Source organism: Nicotiana tabacum, chromosome 5 (genome assembly GCF_000715075.1).
Source record: "Nicotiana tabacum cultivar K326 chromosome 5, ASM71507v2, whole genome shotgun sequence".
NCBI classification, from domain to species: Eukaryota; Viridiplantae; Streptophyta; class Magnoliopsida; order Solanales; family Solanaceae; genus Nicotiana; species Nicotiana tabacum.
The window spans coordinates 111,606,697-111,622,137 of NC_134084.1; positions in this window are offsets into that span (position 1 = coordinate 111,606,697).

Consider the following 15,441-nt stretch of genomic DNA (forward strand, 5'->3'; position numbering starts at 1 on the left):
AAAAAAAAATATTAAAGAAAATAGTTTTTGCCATTAAATGAAAATGAAAATGAGTCTGTTTTTTTTTTAAAAAAAATGTTTTATTTTGTTTTACTTTGTTTGTCTATGAAAATGCCAGAAATAAAAATAAAAAAAGAGTCCGGCGTTGAATGTGATTTTATTATTTATTCCAAAAATAAGTATATATATAATCCAAAAAAAAAATTTCAAAAGAAAGTTCAAAATTCAAAAGATAAATGAAAAATCCGAAAATAGATTCTTCTTTAGAAAATTCAAAAAAAAACATGTTAGAAGCATTTCTTATATTGAAGGTAAAATTCCGAAAATATTTTCTTTTTTTTTAGAATAAAAAAAATGAAAATTCAAAAATATTAGTTTCGCTTTTAAAAAGAAAATCAATCAAAAAATAATATTTCCTTGCTTCTTTTAAAGTAGTTCTTTTAAACGAAAATTCAAAAAAAAAGGGGTTAGTTCATCTGCTTATTATTATTTGCCTACTTATTCTTATTTGACCGAACTACGCGGGTTTGATTCTCACCGGATGTGAGATACGTAGGCAACCCTCATCGGGTCCAACCCCACCTTCTCAAAAAGAAGGAATGTTTTATGTTTTCGTTAATTCGTTTGTTTGTTATAAATGAAAAATAATAGAATAATAGTCTATTTGATTGTTGCGAAATAATAATAAAAAATATAAAAAATGGAAAAGGGTCTTCTCAAAAATAGTTTATTTGCCCGAACTACGCGGGTTTGATTCTCACCGGATGTGAGATACGTAGGCAACCCTCATCGGGTCCAACCCCACCTTTTGCTAAAATAGCCAAAAAACAAATAAATAAAAAATATACGTCAAATTTTAATTTTGTCATAAAGAAGTCAGGTGACGCTGTTTTATCAAGACATAGCCGAATGTTCCCGAAAGGGACGCCGGAAGGCTGACTTTGCATTAACAGCCACCTTTGGGTCATTTTGAGATATGGACCCACACAGCCTAAAAATCTTCGTCCCCAAGACATTGAAAGGCCGTGTTTGTAATATTGAGTTTTCTAATTTGAAAAACAATAAAAAGAGTCATAAAGAAGTCGGGTGATGCTGTTTTGTCATAAATAGCCGAATGTTCCCAAAAGGGACGCCGGAAGGCTGACTTTGCATAAACAGCCACTTTTGGGTCATGTTTTGGATTTGGTCCAATTGGCCCACACAACCTTAAAAAATCTTCGTCCCCGAGACGTTGAAAGGCCGTGTTTGCAGTATTGAGTTTTCTAATTTGAAAATTGATAAAAGAGTCATAAATAAGTCAGGTGATGTTGTTTTGTCATAAATAGCCGAATGTTCCCGAAAGGGACGCCGAAAGGCTGACTTGGCATAAACAGCCACCTTTGGGTCATTTTGAGATATGGACCCACACAGCCTTAAAAAGCTTCGTCCCCGAGACGTCGAAAGGCCGTTGTTTGCAATACAAGGTTTTTATCATAATTTGAAAAAAAAAACAAAGAGTCAACGGTCGGGTGAATGCCGTTTGGATGTTTAATCAAAAAAAAATATATGAAAAAATAAAATAAGCCGAGCCAGTTTCGGCCGCGTCTTAAACCGTTCTTGCCGAAGTAGCCTTAGAGTATCTGTCAGTTGTCGAAAGGTTATTTTCGTAAAAGAACGGACAAGTTTGTAAAAGTGTCATAAAATAATCCTCCCCGGCCTCAAAATTCATGTGAAATTTGGAAGGGGCCACATTGGCAAAAATAACCATTTGGTTGCATTTGTCGAACAGAGAAAGGGAGTTAGCCTTTTGTTTTTGAGTTTATAAATCTTTTGATTAAAATAGGCGGGTTGTTTGATTTTCAAGTTGGTAGGTCATCTTTAAACCTTTGAAACCCAGTTTGTTTTAATATGAAAAGTGAAAAGAAAAAATGTTCATTATTGTTTATCTTTTATTGGTCCGAACTACGCAAGGTCTGATTCATGCGGGGTCATGATACGTAGGCAATCTCCATAAGATTCGACCACAACAAAAAAGAAATGAAAAAAAAAATGAAAAAAAAGAAATGAAAAAGAAATGAAAAAAAAGAAATGAAAAAAAGAATGAAAAAAAAGAATGAAAAAGAAAAAGCAAAAAAAAAAAAAGAAAAAAGAAAAACATCGAAAAAGGAAAAAAAAAATGTTGTTAACAATGGGGACGGACTGAGTCCATTTTAACCTGTCTCGTTTTGAACCACAAAGTTGAGGTGGTTGGTTTGTGGTAAGCCGGACAATGACACCCAGAATCCTTTACTTGCACCTCATGATGCACACTCTGCGGGGGTCAGGCCTGATGACAGAAGCATTCGAATCCTGTTGGAAACTTGTTGACGGAGATGGATGATATTGAAGCTGGTAATGGTCTTGACAGTATTGATGCGAAGCTCTGTGGCTAAGATGCCAGTTTTGATAAAGTGGGAGCACGCTCCGTTCCTCGGTTAGCAAAAGAGAAGCTGGTGGTGGCTTATTCTGTTGTCATTTCTATTGTCCGGATTATTCTTAGAGTTGTAATCCGAATATTTTCTGGCGTCAAACCTTCTTATCTTTCCATTTTGTCATATCAGTTTGTTTAAGTTTTGTCGAGGTTGTGTTAGGATTTTATTTTGGTTGTTTTGTTTGTTTTATTATTCAAACCATTTCGCCGGTAGTCTAATACAAAGTCGGTCTTTTGTTAGTTCCTGTCGTCTTTTGTTTAGTCCTTTTATCATTTCATTCAATGCCGATTCTAGGGACATGACATGCGCACCCAGTTTGGGCCTAATCTTTAAAGTTAATCATTAAACCCCGGAAAGGCGATCAGACCATTTAAAGAAAATAAGGACGGTTTGAGATTATTCAGAGCTCGAGTCATATGGAACTGGGGCAAGTTAAGCACAAAGAAAACCGTTAAAAGCAAGATTCGCCAAATTGGCATGAGGGTCGTTCATAATAATGAGAATGGGAGTGTCGCCAACGGTGCTTTAGAAGTGACAAATGAACAAACAATGTTGAATATAATTGTCAAGTCCAGCACCATCAGAAGGACTACAAATTTAAATCGTGTTGTTTGCACTTGGCATATTTTGAAGACTGGAATGACGAAGGCATTTTGTTCTGCTACCTAAACACTTTATCCTTCGTTACCCCTTTTGAGCCTTACTTATTTTCTTTCATACCCCTCGTTCGGAATCAGTAACAACGAAAAAAAGAGAAAGAAAGAAAACAACAACGAAAAAAAGAGAAAGAAAGAAAACAACAACGAAAAAAAAAGAGAGAAAAAAAGAGAAAAGAAAAGAAAAGAAAATTGATAACAAAGAAGAAAAAAAAACTAAAGAAAGTCAGAATGAAAAGAGGAATTGGGAACTACGTTTGACCTGATTCCTCAAAGAGGATACGTAGGCGCTTCACGGCTCGGTCATACTTTTGAAAAATGAAAAAAATCAATTAAAATATCCCCAAGCAAGAAACTGGGGCAAAAGTTGCGTTTGATGTAAATAAATCTAATTCCGAAGGTTGTAATTAATAACCCAAAATTAATGCATTTTTTTGAGCCTTTAATACCCTTTCTTTCTAACCCTATCCAAAACCCACATTACGGTCCAAAGAAAGACTTTCCGATCAGTCTTCAAAAGATGCCAAGTCAGACAAATGAAGAGTCTTACCGGCGAACATAACATTCTGTTTCACAGCAGAAAGGACTCTAATCTCCAACAGAAAGAGTCATACCAGAAACACTCCAAAATCCCCAGCTGGAGAGAGATATAAAACGAGAGAGTCTTATTGGTGAAAACCTTCACAGGCACCATAAGGCGATGAAAGCTGAGAGAAAACCAAAATGAGAGAGACTTGATAGTGAAAACCCTTCGGGCACTACAAGTCGAATAAGATTGAGAATTAGAGGGGGAATCGCCAATGGAAGATCTTAAAAGATGATTGACGGTAAAAGATGGGCCCATATGCATGGCATGGCCATTAGAGTCGGTATCTGCGTTTGATAGGTTTTTATTTATAGTTTCTTTTGTAAAAGAGTCGTCGTTTCCTTTGTCTTTTATTTTGTTTCTGTTGTCTTTCTCCTTTCATAAAAAATTCCCCAATAGAGTCTGTCTGGTCAGAACAAGTATGAAATGACTTCGAATAGGCCATCAGCTTTCCAAAATGAGATCTGACTAGTACATCCAAGTGGTATAGTCAGCGAGGAACAAGCGCGAGGCCAGTGTCAAAATATATATCCCCAGAAAAAGGCCCATGAACAGAGCAAGGAGAGCAGTGAGCATGATTTGGCAAAATCCATACTAGACTAAGAGGTCGGGGAAATGCCAGTTTCCAAGCTATGCCACAAAAGAAGAGGGATATCCCCCAGGAGAAAGGGATTATCCCCAGCACATAATATCATCCCCCAACAAGTTGTGCAACGCAAAGCAAGGAAGGAAAAAGGAAAAGCCATCCCAGCAGGAGTATCACAACCAACCACCATGTTTTAAACTAACAATTTTGTTTGATTTGAAACAGGTAAGGGAAATGGCATTGAGGCAGAAACGCATGCCGCAAGGGATATTATCAAACTGGGGCAGAAAATTTTCCTTCCATTTAGAAAATTTTCTGGAAGTCAGGTACCCCCAGCTGATAACATTTTACCGCCAACAGGTAAGTAAATAATTCCTCAACAGTGTTATCCCTAGCAGTTGCGAGGGGTCCAACACAAGGTTGGAAAGTCGGTAGCCTCAGCGGTTAGACTTCAAAGGAGGAAGCTAATAATAATAATAATAATAAATAAATAAATAAACAAATAAATAAAAGAATAATAAAAATAAAATGAGGAAGGTAGAAAGGAAAATCCATCCCAATCCCCAGCAAGTATTCGGGTCTTAAGGATATTTTTGGGTTCATCCGCCCTCGAATAGGATATTTTGGGTTTATCCGCCCTCAAATAGGATATGTTGGGTTCATCCGCCCTCAAATAGGATATGTTGGGTTCATCCGCCCTCAAATAGGATATGTTGGGTTCATCCGCCCTCAAATAGGATATGTTGGGTTCATCCGCCCTCAAATAGGATATGTCGGGTTCATCCGCCCTCAAATAGGATCTGTCGGGTTCATCCGCCCTCAAATAGGATATGTTGGGTTCATCCTCCCTCAAATAGGATATGTTGGGTTAATCCGCCCTCAAATAGGATCTGTCGGGTTAATCCGCCCTCAAATAGGATCTGTCGGGTTAATCCGCCCTCAAATAGGATCTGTTGGGTTCATCCGCCCTCAAATAGGATCTGTTGGGTTAATCCGCCCTCAAATAGGATCTGTTGGGTTAATCCGCCCTCAAATAGGATCTGTCGGGTTAATCCGCCCTCAAATAGGATCTGTTGGGTTAATCCGCCCTCAAATAGGATCTGTTGGGTTCATCCGCCCTCAAATAGGATATGTTGGGTTCATCCGCCCTCAAATAGGATATGTTGGTTTCAGTCTTTTATTTTAAGTGTTGAAGTTGGGAGCCCGCCCAGATAACAGAGGCATACATTCAGTTTTTACTTTCAAGTGTTGAAATTGGGAGCCCGCCCATAATAACAGAGGAATACATTCAGTCTTTAATTTTAAGTGTTGAAATTGGGAGCCCGCCCAGATAACAGAGGCATAAATTCAGTCTTTTATTTTAAGTGTTGAAATTGGGAGCCCGCCCAGATAACAGAGGCATACATTCAGTCTTTTTATTTTAAGTGTTGAAATTGGGAGCCCGCCCAGATAATAGAGGCATACATTCAGTCTTTTATTTTAAGTGTTGAAATTGGGAGCCCGCCCAGATAACAGAGGCATACATTCAGTCTTTTATTTTAAGTGTTGAAATTGGGAGCCCGCCCAGATAACAGAGGCATACATTCAGTCTTTTTATTTCAAGTGTTGAAATTGAGAGCCCGCCCAGATAATAGAGGCATACATTCCACGTCTTTACCCATAGGAGATGCATTTCCTCCTAAGTTTTAGTTTTACCCATAGGAGATGCATTTCCTCCTAGGTTTGTTTCAGTTTCACCCATAGGAGATGCATTTCCTCCTAAGTTTCAGTTTCACCAATAGGAGACGCACTTCCTAAGTTTCAGTTTCACCGTAGGAGACGCACTTCCTAAAGTTCAGTTTCACCATAGGAGACGCACTTCCTAGAGCAAGTTTCACCAATAGGAGACGCACTTCCTAAGCGAGTTCCACCATAGGAGACGCACTTCCTAAGTTCATTTCACCCATAGGAGACGCACTTCCTAAGTTCAGTTCTACCAATAGGAGACGCACTTCCTAAGTTTATTGTACCCATAGGAGACGCACTTCCTAAGTTTATTGTACCCACAGGAAACGCACTTCCTCAAAGTTAAGTTTTACCCATAGGAGATGCATTTCCTCCTAAGTTGTTTTGAAAAAAAAAACGTTTGAAAAAAAAAAGAGTCATTTTCCTAAAGCCGGGCGCCCACCTGTATAACGAGAGGCATACATTTCAGTCTTTTTCATTACAAGTGTTGAAGTTGGGAGCCCGCCCGTAGAACAGAGGAATACATTTCAGTCCTTACATTTCAAGCATTGAAGTTAGGCGCCCACCTGTATAACAAGGGAATACATCCTAATCTAGTGTTTAGTTCACTCTCAGCACTGCATCAGTAGTATCAGTGGGCTACGATTTTGCTAACGACTCACAAACCTCCCCAGTGCAAACTGGGTTAGGAAATTTTGTTTGTTTTGATTGTCAGGGACCCGCCTGTAGAACGGAGTTTGTGGTATGTCAAAGATCGAAGAAGTCAGGAGTCCGCCTGTCAAAGATCAAGCAGTGACCCACTGGAAAGCAGAAGGATTGCAACAGAAATCCCCAGCATTCAATCCAAGATAGAAGCTCGCCTCAAGAACGCGAATCAATAGTCTGGGATGATCAACAGAAGCTGGTCACCAAAAACAAAAAAAAAAGAAAAAAAAAAGAAGAAGAACAAGAAAAGAGAAAAACAAAAAAGAGAAAATACGGAAGTGGAGAACAAATGTGGTCTGCTCAAGAACTAGCGCCTACATCTAGCAAGTATCAAGATTCAAATCCAAAGTCTGTATGAAGCACCATTCAAGACTCAAGACCAAGTTTCAGAAGACTTAAGAGATAGGAATCCTTGTAACTAGTAGCTGATAGGCTTAGTTAGTCTTTTTCAGTTTTCATTTTTGTTGTAATGACAGGACCGCGGACCGGAACCTCAACGGAACGGCACCTCGATCGGCTCTTCACCTCGGTACACTTCACTATCTCTCTCATTTCCGAACTACACGTGGCCTGATTCCTGTATAACCAAGGATATGTAGGCAGCTCAGATACCAGGGCTCGGTCACATTCCCTCCCTTTCCTGAAGTGTAGTCCGTCCAAGTAATGGTCGGGTCAAAAACACGGCTAGTCGTTCTTTGTCGGAAAACTCTTCGTGTTTCCAGTCAAAGAGGGGCAGCTGTAAGCACGTGATTTTTGACCCTCCCCGGGAATTTTTACGTCCTTAAGCTTAAATATCTAATTTAGGACTAGTATAGCCATTTTAACTATTTTTACTTTATTTCGTTGCAAAAGAAATTTCAAAAAAATATATATATAAATTTTAGTTTATGTATCTCTCATAAACTTGAAAAATACAAAAAAAATTGTACTTTATTTTTGTACTTTATAATTTCGAAAATTACAAAAAAAATATATAATTAAGGTTTTGTAGTCATTTTAATTTGGAAAAAATACAAAAAATATTACCTCATATTTTATCTTAATATTTAGAAACGAAAATTACAAAAATAGTTTTATTAATATTTTGTAGCTATTTTAAATCCTTAAAAAATATTTAAAAAGATATAGTTTTGTTAAATACTAGTCTTATTTTGGTAGTTATTTTGCTTACATAGGACTAGTTGAGCAACGTGTTCCTATTTCTCGGGTCCGGGCAAAAGAATAATATTCGTGTTCAAACTACCCGGTTTTAGGCCTAATTTTCGGACCTAGCCCACAATAAACCGTGTCCAGGACACGTGGGGAACCCCACCACGCGTGGGGGACATATGCCTTGAACCCCACCACGCGTGGGCTCATTTTTCTGGGCAAAACCCATGCTACAAAACACGGATGGGACGAAAAGAACAGGGAGGATTTTTTGGAATTTTCGAAAAATTGTACTGTTCCGCTTTCTTCTTCATAAGAAGAAAGAAAGCAAACCCTACTGGGTTTTTTTGGACCACCTCCAACGCCTAAACCCCAGCAGCCCCGCGTCCAAACAAACAGCTCCCTCCCCGTCGTCAACCTCCGAACAGCCCTCCCATCATCAACACTCCATGAACGACCACCCAACTCCTCCATCGCCGACCACTGTCAAAACGCCATAAACACCGGCAACCACCCCTCCTCCTCCTAGCTCTAACGAACCAGTCCACCATCGTCAAAACCACCCAACACCACCGTCCAAAACCACCGGCAGCCCCCACGCACCAGCTCCGTCGAGCTGCTGCTCGCTGCATCGCCACCCCCACGACCAGCTTCCTCCAACTCCTCCATCACTGACCCTCCGCCACCGTCAACCTCCCAGCTTCCCATCGAACCCCACAACTAACCAGAAAAACCCTACCCATAACCACCAACCTTCGACATAAAACCAGTCGAAACCATCGTCGTCAACCTCCAGAACCAGTCCGCCATTTTAGTCCAACGTCGTCAACCTCCAAGCAGTCATAGCTGCGTTTCCGAGCAACGATGGGTTGCTTCGATCCTGTTTGGCCGAGTTTTCTGTTTTCCATAGAGGTCGACTTTGGTTCGTCGAGGTCTGGTACGTCGAGGCGTTGTCCGAGGTTCCGTCGTTGTTCTTCGGTCAGAGAGGTCCGGCTTGAGTTCCGTCGGAATCGTGTTTGTCGTCCTGAGTTTGTCGAGGTTCAAAGGTTAGTAAACTTCAAGCATTAGATAAGGAAATGTTACGTTGAATGTTCGAAGATGCAATATATAAATTGATGCGATAATGTTCTGCTTATGTTTTTACCATATGCATTTTGTTCATTTTTGGTGTTTCGTATTTTGTTTATTTGATATCATTTAATTAAGTTGGACTAGACGTTCTATGACACAAGTTTGACGTTAATCTGTTCGTCCTTTCCTTCGGTTAGGTCATTCGAAAAATAGTATTAGTGCACGCTGTTACTACTACCGAAACACTCATTCACTAAACTCCTTTTATTAAACTTTTAACAAGTCATGGGATTTTAGTTGTAAAGAGGCCGTAAGTTTTAGTATTGTTAAAGACATAAAAATGACACCCTTTTAAATATATATATATATAATAGTAATAATAAAGAATAAAATGAGACGAGCCTCGCCGAATAAAAGGGACAAATTGCGGGGCCCTCACAAAATATATGTATTAAATACTTAGATTCCGGGATGGGCCGTTTAACAAATTTCACGGCCCTCCCCAAAAATAATAATGCGCTAGTTGCTTTAGGCGCGTCTTTAATAATTTAATTTTCTTAAACTCGGGTGTGCATTTCATGCGACCCAAATCCAAATCCTAAAACATCAAATAAAATATGTTTCGGATCGTGGGTGCATTTCATGTGACACAGTCCAAAGATATATTTTAAGCGATGTTCACATTCTTGTAAAAACAATAATAATAAAGCGGTTAAAAGATAAATTTGCACATAAGTTCATATTGTATTAAAAATCAGATAAATAAGCCAAATATAACAGTTGAGCGACCGTGCTAGAACCACGGAACTCGGGAATGCCTAACACCTTCTCCCGGGTTAACAGAATTCCTTATCTAGATTTCTGGTACGCAGACTGTAATATAGAGTCATTATTTTCCTCGATTCGGGATTAAAATTGGTGACTTGGGACACCCTAAATCTCCCAAGTGGCGACTCTGAAATAAATAAATAAATCCCGTTTAAATTGTGCATAAATTTAAACGTGATGCAAGTTCCCATCGGACCATGAATGTTGTCTTTGGACGGTTAGGATGACGTCCTTAGACCATGACGTCCTGGGCCATGAAGAGCGTAAATAAAAATTCGCAGGCCATGAAATGATGTTCTCGGACCATGTAGATGATGCCTCCGAACTATGATGCCTTTGAATAATGATATGCAAAAGATAAAATGGGGTCCTCAGGCCATGACATGGCGTTCTCGGGCTATGCAAATGGTGCCTCTGAACAATGACGCCTTGGGACAATTTGGCGATCTTTCAGCCCATGAAATGCAGAAGGTGGCGATCTTTCAGCCCATGAAATGTAGGATTTGGCGATATTTCAACCGATGCAAGACGTAAATAAAAGGTGGCGATATTTCAGCCATGCGAGAGAGATAAGGTGGCGATCTTTCAGCCGATGCAAGAAAATAAAGTGGCAATATTTCAGCCATGCAGGATTGAGACAAAGCTTAGTCTCGGAAGGCAGAAAGGTAGCCTTATGCAATGCAGGAAATACAGATGGAGGTAGAGCTTAACCTCGGAAGGCAGAAAGGTAGTCTTATTCAAAATGCAGATGGAGACAGAGCTTAGTCTCGAAAGGCAGAAAAGTAAACTTATGCAGATGATGATGGAGGTAGAGCTTAACCTTGGAAGACAGAAAAGTAGCCTTATGCAGTGCAAGAATGTAAAAGGATGATTAGTAATAAGATCTCTTAGCTGATAGCCGATTATGACAATATGACTGCTGGGGAGATTGTGCATGGATAGCAATTGCGGGCAAGTGATGATTCTAAGAAGTTGCATTCTTGGGAAAGTATGCGTACATAAATATACTTAACGATACTGCAAGTCGAGTGCCTGCATCCAAAGAAAAATCATGAGTTCTGTAAGGGGAAAAGGTTAGTTCGTCTTCCCCGGGCTATTGACGTTGTGTGTCATCGGGGTAGCGTCGCTAAACAACAGCAATTCAGATAATAGTTATGTATGATTTAGTAAATATAACGTAAGTATATAATCGAAAATAGTTTTCTATAGATGAACCAACGACTGCGACGTGGTTCAAGACATTGCAACCTCTTTCGCTCCGGAATTTTGAGGGTCCTTCTCAAAATTCTGCCCCAGTTTGTTGAGCGGACATTTCTTACGGCTGTGCTGAATGACTAAAAAAATCGTCTTCGGAATTTTGAGGGTCCTCCTCAAAATTCTGCCCCAGTTTAGTGGGCTGGCGCTTCTGGCGATGCATGGACTAAAATCAACTTCGGAATTTTGAGAGTCCTCCTCAAAATTCTGCCCCAGTTCTAATAGCGGGGAAAAATGGAATATTTATTAAATTGTGACCGAACCCATATGGCTGCCTACGTATCCCCTCTTAAACGGGAATCAGGTCAGGCGTAGTTCAAATTACATCATAAAGGGAATCATAAGTGGTTACACATAGTATCATTTTACTGCATCTGAATTGATCGGCTTTGGCCAGACTTCTTCGTCCATTTCTGCAAGAATAAGGGCTCCTCCAGTTAGAACCCGGTGAACCATGTACGAACCCTGCCAATTGGGAGAGAACTTCCCCTTGGCTTCATCTTGGTGTGGGAATATTTTCTTCAATACCAGCTACCCCGGTGTAAACTTCCTTGGCTTAACTCTTTTGTTGAAGGCTCTGGACATTCTGTTCTGATACAACTGACCATGGCAAATTGCATTCATTCTTTTCCCATTTATAAAGGCTAACTGCTCGTAGCGACCTTTTACCCATTTTGCATCATCCCACTCTGCTTCTTGTATGATCCTTAAGAAGGGAATTTCTACCTCGCCGGGGATGACCGCCTCTGTACCATAAACCAGCATGTAGGGAGTTGCTCCGGTCGATGTGCAGACTATGGTGCGGTATCCCAATAAGGCGAATGACAATTTCTCATGCCATTGTTTGTGCCTTTCGACCATCTTCCTTTTCCATCCATATCTGATGATACCCAGTGAAATAATCAACGAAAGACTGTAACTCATGCTTGGCGCAGTTGTCAATTAGAATGTGTATGTTCGGTAAGGGGAAGTCGTCTTTAGGACTGGCCCGGTTAAGATCCCGGTAGTCAACACAAACTCTAACTTTCCCATCCTTTTTTGGCACTGACATGATGTTGGCTAACCATGTCGGATACTCTACTACCCTGAGAACCTTGGCTTTGACTTGCTTGGTAACCTCTTCTTTGATTTTCAAACTCTTGTCGGGTTTGAATTTCCTGAGCTTCTGCTTTACCGGCGGACATGTTGGATATGTTGGCAGTTTGTGAGCTACAATGGATGTGCTGAGACCAGTCATATCATCATATGACCAGGCGAATATGTCTTCATATTCCTTTAGGAACTCCGTGTACTCTTTCTTTTCTGATGGTGACAGGTGAATACTGATGCGCATTGCTTTGACATTCTCTGTATCTCCCAGATTAACGACCTCAGTTTCATCCAAGTTAGACTTAGGCCTATTTTCAAAATTCTCAACCCCTCTGACGACCTCTTCTAGTATATCATCCTCTTCTGAATTTGTATCCATTTGTTGCGTTGTCTCGTTGCAAATCACGATCGTTGGTCCATCGTCAAGGCAAGTAATAGTAATGCTGTGTAAAATAAAGTGAATGATAGAAAAAATAATAAGAGAGAGATATATAATAAACTGAAATGCTTCGATTGAATTCATAATTGTTTTGAATATCAGAGCTCTTTTCAAAATTAAAAGACAATGCTAAAATAAAATCAGCTAGTAAAAGGTAAAAATGTGATGCATGGTGCTTTTATTTAGCCTTGATACCCCGAAGCTTTCCGGGCCCTGGTGGTTCTGATTGATCAATTGCTGAGGTGCTCTCCTCGGTTCACAACCTGTATAGAAGGGTCTTCCTCCCCCTCCTCCTTGAAAATAACACAGCAGTCCATATCATCATCCTCCAGGAACAGATTCTTCACGGCTGCCAATGCTTCATCTTTCTCCGACCCATATATAGTATCTGTCGGCTGGAAAGTATGCTCCAGGTGAGGTATCGGGTGCTCCAGTGGGTAGTAGGGACCGTGCCATGGTGGCGACCAGTGATTGAACTCCTCCCAAGTGTACTCATACCCCAAACCAAATGTAGTACGATGTTTCTTCAATTTGATGGGTTTGGTGATTCCCTGGAGGTTTTTGCTGAGTCCCTTTCCAGGTTCGTACCCACACCAATTCAAGATACTTTCAATCTTGTTATCCCACCATTTATCCTTGTCTACAGCGTTGACCCTTTCAATGTGGTGGTATGTTTCTTCGTCTATTCTCCTTCTGCCTCCAATCATCGGGATGGTCTGGCGACTATATATAGGGTTGCTACCATCGCCATGAATAATCACCTCTTGGTGATTCCATTCGAACTTTACTGCCTGATGCAGGGTCGATGCTACAGCTCCAGCGGCGTGGATCCATGGTCATCCCAACAACAAGTTGTAGGATGCTGGGACATCTATCACTTGAAAGTCAACGTCGAACCAAGTTGGTCCCATTTGCAGGCATAGGCTAATCTCTCCAATAGTATACCTTTGGGACCCATCGAAGGCTTTGACATTGATGGCTCCATCTTTGATCTCGTGCAGGCTCTTTCCCAATGTTCTGAGAGTGATCAGCGGACAGATGTTGAGGTTGGATCCTCCATCGATCAAGACTAGTGATAAAGTAATCCTTGCATTGCACGGTGATGTACAGGGCCTTGTTGTGACTCAGTCCTTCCGGTGGCAGTTCATCTTCGTGGAAGGTGATTTTGTGGCTTTCCAGTATTTGCCCTACCATATTTGCCATTTTGCCTCCAGTTATGTTGCTGGGCATATAAGCTTCGCTCAATATCTTCATCAAGGCATTTTTGTGTGCGTCAGAGCTCTGCAGAAGAGCTAGGATGGAGATCTGCGCTAGTGTTTTGTTCAACTGCTCAACGATCGAATACTCCTTAGCTTGTATTTTCCTCCAAAGATCATCGGGCCAAGTTTCAGTAGTCCGTCCAGAGGCTTGCTTACTGGACTCAGCTAGGTGCTTTGGAGTGTAAACCCTGTCTGTTCTGGTCATACCCTGTGCAGCAATTGCTTCTCCCGCCTTGGTCTTCCCTTTCCTCCTTGCTTCAGCTGTGTAATCCCATGGTATGGCATTTGAGTGGGACGGTGTTATGTCTGACATTGCTACAGGAATAGGTACCATTGGTGGTAACACAGCAACTTCGAAAGGTGCAGGTGCCTTCGAGACTCCAAACTCAACCATAATTGGTCCGGGCGCCTTTGCAGAAGAAGGTGCTTTAAATTCGAGAGGTATAGACATGTTTACTTCATCGCCCCTGGAGGGCTGATTCTGCACAACAATTGGGTTAAGCGTGACCGCCAATTTCTTTGGCTCATCGCCCTCAGCAATCAATCCCATCGACCCCTTAGGGTCCCAGTCATCTTCGATCTCGATCATGTGAATGTCTCCACCTTTGTGATCAGGCAGAGGGTTGTTGCGAACATTAGGAGCAGGCTCCTTTGCTACGATAACCTTATTGTCGATCAGATTTGAATCTTGTCCTTCAACGAGCGACACTCGTCAATGGTATGTCCCTTCATACTGGATTCGTACGCACAGGTCTTATTAGGGTTGACCCACTGGGAAGGATTTTCTAAAGGCATGGATAGGGGAGACGTAACCAGCAGCTTTAAGTTTCTCATACAGCTGGTCAATTGGCTCAGCGATGGCTGTATATTGTCTGGGAGGTCAGCGGTCAAAATTTTTGGTATGGGTCTAGGGAAATTTTGGCGAGTGGGAGGTGATTGGTAGTGAGAGGGTTGGGCATTATAAGCTTGGTAAACAGGTGCAGGTTGAGAGTATCTGGGTGAAGTGGGTTTATATGTGGGAGGTGGAGATGATTGGTAAACGGGTGGTGGATTTTGGTAAGAGGGTGCGGGTGCTTGGTAATTTAGGATAGGCTGATATGTAAGTGGAGGTGACGGGTAAGTGTGGTATTTTAGTGGTGATTTGGATCCCTGTGCGACCATCACGACACTCACATCCTTCTTCTTGGACGTGCCACTAGACTGTAAAGCCTTGTTGGTGGCCTGCAATGCTTCAAGATTAGTAACCATACCATTCTTAATGCCTTCCTCAATTCTTTCTCCCAACTTGATGATATCGGAGAATTTCTAGCCCTCGATCAGCATCAACCTCTCATAATATTGTGGATCCTGAGCCCGGACGAAGAATCTGTTCATTTGTTTCTCATTCTACGTGTGGCATGTGTTGCAGTGTTGAGCATGAGTGGGTTGCATATGTGGTTATGGGGTGTTCTGTGGAGGTGCGGGATTTTGAGTATTTGGAAAGTTGACATCAGGAGCGGTGAGAGAGAATGATAAATTTGCCAAGTTCTGAACTTGATCCAGTTCTTCTCGGAACTTCAATAATTTCTGCTCAAGTCGGGCAGCAGTTTCCTTAGCAATCGGGGTACCCTGAGGAATCTCAATTCTTTCAATTTCCTTTCTGGC